This window comes from Ovis canadensis, chromosome 8 (assembly GCF_042477335.2).
Source record: "Ovis canadensis isolate MfBH-ARS-UI-01 breed Bighorn chromosome 8, ARS-UI_OviCan_v2, whole genome shotgun sequence".
Taxonomy (NCBI): domain Eukaryota; kingdom Metazoa; phylum Chordata; class Mammalia; order Artiodactyla; family Bovidae; genus Ovis; species Ovis canadensis.
Genome location: NC_091252.1, coordinates 67,775,712 through 67,782,394, shown reverse-complemented (window position 1 = coordinate 67,782,394; position 6,683 = coordinate 67,775,712). Strand labels below are relative to the sequence as shown.

General features: G+C 37.8%; 1 long non-coding RNA gene across 6 annotated transcripts in view; it reads left to right on the top strand.

Moving 5' to 3' along the window:
- LOC138444864 (uncharacterized) overlaps positions 1-6,683 on the top strand; it is a 121,764-nt gene that overhangs the window by 10,654 nt on the left and 104,427 nt on the right. The window lies entirely within an intron of this gene.

Sequence of the window (6,683 nt, the reverse complement as noted above, 5' to 3'; positions counted from 1 at the left end):
CTAAGAATGTGCTAATTTGGTTTATGCATAAAACAACTAGTTGTGTAAAAATTTGAATTTGGTGCTGGTAGGCTTCTGGCTTAATTGGTCCCAGTCCTTGACGGTGTTTTTTTCCAGTTTGCTTGAGATATAATTGACATACAACACTATATAAAGTTAAGGTCTACAGTATAGTGATTTGACTTACCTATGGCATGAAATACCCACTCCAGTGTTCTTGTCTGGAGAATCCCAGGGACAGAGGAGCCTAGTGGGCTGCCGTCTATTGGGTCACACAGAGTCGGACACGACTGACGCAACTTAGCAGCAGCAGCAGCAGCATGGCATGAAATGATTAACACAATAAGTTTAGTGAGCATCCATCATCTCATATAGATACAAAGTTAAAGAAATAGAAAAAATGATTTTCTTTTGATAAGAACTCTTGGAATCTAACCCCAACAACTTTCATATATAACTTTGTTATTGTTTAGTTACCAAGTCATGTCCAACTCTTTGCAACTCCATAGATTGCAGCCCACCAGGCCTCTCTGTCCATGGGATTTCCCAGGCAAGAATATTGGAGTGGGTTGCCATTTCCTTCTCCAATTATAACTTACAACAGTGTTAACTATATTTATTATGTTTTACATGGCATCTCACGTATTTATTTATCTTATAATTGAAAGTTTGTACCTTTTAGCTGCTGCTGCTGCTACTGCTGCTGCTAAGTCGCTTCAGTCGTGTGCGACTCTGTGCGACCCTATAGACGGCAGCCCACCAGGCTCCCCCCATCCCTGGGATTCTCCAGGCAAGAATACTGGGGTGGGTTGCCATTTCCTTCTCCAATGCATGAAAGTGAAAAGTGAAAGTGAAGACACTCAGTCGTATCTGACTCTTAGCGACTGCATGAACTGCAGCCCACCAGGCTCCTCTGTCCATGGGATTTTCCAGGCAAGAGTACTGGAGTGGGGTGCCATTGCCTTCTCCTACCTTTAGCCAATTCCTCCTTCCCTCACCCCACACTTCTGGTAAACCACAAATCTGATCTCTTTTTCTATGAGCTTACTTTTGAAGTATAATTGACCCACAACAGTATGTTAATTTCTGTTACACAACATAGTGATTTGGTATTTATATATGGTTTAAAATGATCGCCATGAGAAGTCTAGTTACAACATGTCACCATGTGTGCATGCTTTGTCGCTTCAGTTGTGTCCGACTCTTTGTGACCCAGTGGACTGTAGCCCACCAAACTCCTCTGTCCATGGGATTCTCCAGGCAAGAACACTGGAGTGGGTTGACACTTTCCTTCTCCAGGGGATCTTCCCAACCCAGCGACCAAACCCACGTCTCTTACGTCTCTTGCATTGGCAGGTGGGTTCTTTACCACTAGTGCCACCTGGGAAGCCCAATATCTCACCATACTACATAATTATTGACTATATAGTCAAATTATTGACTATATTCCACTGTATATATACAGTGGGAATTAGCCACTGTAGATGGCTATATATATGTATATACATATATATATATGATTGTTTTACATTGCTGATCTCTCAAGTACAAACATATTTTAACAACCTTGTATTTTTCCTACCTCCCACCAAGGTTTACTGTTTTTGACATTGTATTTTACATCTTTTTGTCTTGTATATCCTTTAACCACTTCTTTGGATATAGGCGATTTTACTGCTTTTGTCTTTTAACTTTCCTGAAAGCTTTATGCATGGTTGATTTATTATCTTTATTATATATTTGCCTTTAAAAATGAGATTTTCCTTTCATAATTGTCATGTTCTAGCTACGGGCCTTTCCTCTTCTGCTTAAAGTCTCCTTAGCTTTTCTTGTAAAGCTGGTTTGGTGATGCTGAACTCTCAGCTTTTGTTCATGTGTAAAGCTTTTGGTTTCTCTATCAAATCCGGATGAACACCTTTCCCGGTTGAGTATTCTTAGTTATAGTTTTTTCTCTTTCACCACTTTAAATATACCCTGCCACTCCCTTCTGGCCTGAAAAGTTTCTGCTGAATAGTCAGCCAAGAGCCTTATGCGAGTTCCCATGCACATCACTTTTTTCTTTTCCCTTGCTGCTTTAACTATTCTCTCTTTGTCTTTAATTTTTGCCATTTTAAAATACAATTTGTCTTTGTATGGTCCTTTTTCAGTTGATCTTGCTTGGGACTCTCTCTGCTTCCTAGACCTGGATGTTTTTTTTCCTTTCTCAGGTTAGACAAGTTTTCAGCTATTACGTCTTCAAAAAAAGTTCTCATCGCTTTTCTCTCTCTCTTTTAATTCTGGTACGCACTATAATGTAAATGCTATGCTTGATGTTGTCTCTTAAACTATCCTCATTTCTTGCTTGTCTTGTTCAGCTTCAGTGATTTCTACTACTCTGTTTTCCAGTTTGCGGATCCATTCCTCTATTAGCTAATTTACTATGGATGCCTTCTATTATTTTTCATCTCAGTTATTGTATTCTTCACCTCTGTTTTGTTCTTCTTTATGTTTCTTAATCCTTTGTTAAAAACTCCTAATTTCTCACCCTGTGCATCCAGTCTTCTCCTGAGTGCTTGGAACATCTTTACAATCATTATCTTATGCTCCCCATGAAGTAGATTGCCTAGTTCAGCTTCACCGAGTTCTGAGATTTCATCCTGTTCTTTCATTTGGGACATAATCCTCCATTACCTCACTTCGCTAGTTTGCTGTTTTTATGTCTATGCATCTGGTAGGTAGCTTACGTTTCCTGGCCTTGGAGAAGTGGCCTTTGGTAGGAGACTGCCTATGCATCCCAGCAGCTCTGCTGCCAGTGTCCATGTCCCCAGATTGCCTCCTGCCTCTCCAGGAGGCTCTCCAAGACTAGCAAGTAGGTCTGACCCAGGCTCTCTTCAAATTACTGCTTCTGCCCTGGGTTCTGAAGCCTGTGAGGTTTTGTGTGCACCCTTCAAGAGTTGTGTCTCCATTTGCCTCAGTCCTCTGGCTCTTCTGAAAGTGTTACTGGCCTTCAAAGCCACACGTTCTGGAAGTTCACTTTCCTATTGCAGGATCCCCAAGGTGGGGACCCTGATATGGAACTCAGACTATTTGCTCAATGAGAAATGTAATTATCTTCTCATTTATAAGTTACCCACCTGGAGGTACAGAACAATACCATATCTCTGCCTTTCCTAACTGTGTCATGGTTACTTCTTTATTTCTTTAATTGTAGAAGATCTCTTCTGCTGGTCTTCCAGTTTTTCCCACCAATAGTTGCTCTGTAAACAGTTGTAAGTTTGATGTGCCCACGGGAGGATATGAACCCAGGGTCTTCCCACTCTGCCATCTTGGCCACTCCCCGATGTGATTGATCTTACGGTATTTGGCTGGAATGTCCTTCAATCCATGGTACTTTATACCTACATCTATTAATAGACGAGTAATCTCAAGTGAAGTAACTCATCCATTTTGATTTTTTAAGTGTAGTTTTTATTCAGTGTTTGAATCACAGTCTAAGAAAGTGATATCCTTGGCCTCTATTTTGATTCAATGCATACTGATCTCCCCAGGTTGCTTTTTGGTATCATGAAACTGATCTTTTTGGAAAGACACAATAAAAAGCAACCTTATGACATCTATAACTGTATTTGCAGTGGAGATATTGTTGAAGCCATTGTGTGTCATATCTTTAAGTGTTCCCTACATGCAGTCCTCTGAGTAATTTCTTTCAAAACTGAGTTCTATGAAGTGTTGCTTGGCCTTAGATACTGTAAGCTTTCTTTTTTCAGACAATAAATACTATTCAACTAAATTTTGGGGGTGCTATCTTTTTCAGGAAGCTGAAAGCTAAATTTGTGTCCCACCTGTAGCCAATTATGTTGAATATGTGTATGTGTGTGCTCATTTCACTTTCATTTTATCTGATCCTGATTTTTAGTGTATATTTTTGTTGTTAGGTATTACGTGTTACCTAAAAGCACTCTCAAATTCTCCATAATCTTAAAACACGGGAAGAATATTGGGTTGGCCAAAATGCTCATTTGACTTTTCCATAAAAGTTCTCATGGGAAAACCCAAATGAACTTTTGGCCAACCTAATAAATAAGCAATTGAATAGTAAATTTAAGATGCTTTGATATATTCTTGAAATGACATAGATTTGATTTATTTGTATCTGTTGAAAAAGTAGTCCTAAATTGTTCATAAGACAGTGGCAAATAGAGACTGGGAAATGCCAGAGAGCCCTAAGAGTATAAAAATACAGCTTCAGGTAAGGACAAGTGGTTTCTCAATTGGGTGGATCTAGTCATTGCTCTTTTCTTGGATTTAAGAATGTCCATCACTTTCCATTCCCACTGAGGTCTACTTTATGAATATGGTACTTCCAGAGTTGCAAAATTTTTGCCAACAAGGCCATTGAAGGCAAGAATATAAATGGTATTTACTATATAATATCTGTGTGGTTGCCAAACTCTATTACAAATGATCTTCCAGGAAGATTTGTGCTATTGCAGGAAGCTTCTACTGTTTTCAAGACTTTCAGGCAATTGTATGCAAGTTTAATATTTGATGCTCTCTTTTCCATATAGACAAAAAGAAGTTAATGCTCATTAAGACACATGTATTAAATAGTTTTAGTACTGTTTGAATTTATACCTTTGTTTTAAGCATATTTCTACTAATCCTCTAAAAGAAAATTATGAATAAAAATACTTATAAGACATGCTCATAAATATATTTGCTGGTTAATTAAAGAAAAAAAATAATCCAAGATTGCAATGGTAAAAGAAAGTTAACAAAAGATGACTGATCTTTTCATGTATTACAAGCTGAGGAATTATCTCCTACCTATTCATTCATTCAACAAATATTTATTAAGAACATATGTTGTACCAAGTACCTTCTACTCTATTTCTAGCATGAAAACCATGAATATATATAAACCAATATTTTATACTACCAAACTCTCAAGGAAAGTGTTAGTAACCTGTGGTTTTTCTATAAAACAGACATAGTTTCAGAAAAGTTTTATATCCAAATCTGAATATCTCTGATGAGACTAATTAGAGACATTTATCATTTCAATTAGGCAACTCAATTATTCACTGAAAGATATGTCAGATTCCTCACTATTTTTATTTTTCTTACTGATGATAGACCAACATATTTTTATCTTTAAAATGGGTGTGTGCACATAGTAAAATATTCAAAATATCAAAAAAATAAGAATTTACCCACAACCCTGCTTCCCACATATGAATTCTTCTAATATTCTGCTATGCCATTCTAATATTTTATGCATTTACATATGTTGCTCATTGGAAACAGTTTTATACCTCATTTCATTCCCTTAGAGTTATTTGCTGAAAATTTCTTATATCATTAGTAGTTTTTAAAGAATAAAGAAATATCAATGTGCTATCAAATGATCATAGCATAAGTAACCTGAATGATGAATATTTAGATTCACTCCTTACTATTATTGAAATAGACTTTATAAGTTATTCAGCCTACAGGCTCTCAAACAACAGCCAAGGAAATCCAATATTGAATGAGAATATTTTACCAGCTTAAGACAGAAGGAGCTTGTTTTGGGACTAGAAGGGGAATGATGAATCTTATGCAGCTAGTTCCTCAAACATTTTAAATGTTGAGTTGCAAGAGAAGTTTGGAGTTCTGTCATAGGAGTCTTCCCCATGGTAACTGATGAAACATGATATGAATATTAGGATTCTATATGTCACAATAGGATGGAAGATAATGCAATATTGTGAAAAGTTCATAGATTCTGGAATCAGAAATATCTGGTTTTGAACCTGAGTATCCCACCTTGAATAACATCTACAAAATGGGGAAAATAATAACTTTGAATGATTCTGGTGAAGAATATGTTAACTAATGTATATAATATGTCCAATATTGTGTGCATCAAAAATAAATGCCCAATTTATTGTAGATTATGATTATTAATACTGGCTGTTTTTATTATAAAACTATATATAAAACTAAGATCATGGCATCTGATCCCATTTCTACATGGCAAATAGATGGGGAAACAATGTAAACAATGAGAGACTTTAATTTTGGGGCTCCAAAATCACAGCAGATGGTGACTACAGCCATAAAATTGAGACACTTGCTCCTTGGAAGAAAAACTATGAGAAACCTAGAGAGCATATTAAAAAGCAGAGACATTACGTTGCCAACAAAGGTCCATCTAGTCAAGGCTATGGTTTTTCCAGTAGTCACGTATGGATGTGAGAGGTGGACCATAAAGAAGGCTGAGTACCAAAGAATTGATGCATTTGAACTGTGGTGTTGGAGAAGACTCTTGAGAGTCACTTGGACTGCAAGGAGATCCAACCAGTCCATCCTAAAGGGGATCAGTCCTGGGTGTTCATTGGAAGGACTGATGCTGAAGCTGAAACTCCAATACTTTGGCCACCTGATGCGAAGAGCTAACTCATTTGAAAAGGCCCTGATACTGGGAAAGATTGAGGGCAGGAGGAGAAGGGGACAACAGAGGATGAGATGGTTGGATGGCATCACTGACTCGGTGGACATGAGTGTGAGCAAGCTCTGGGAATTGGTGATGGACAGGGAGGCCTGGCGTGTGACAGTCCATGGGGCCGCGAAGAGTCGGACACGACTGAGCAACTGAACTGATATACGTGTTTGTGTGCTCAGTCATAGATAACTCTTTGTGACCCCATGGACTATAGCCT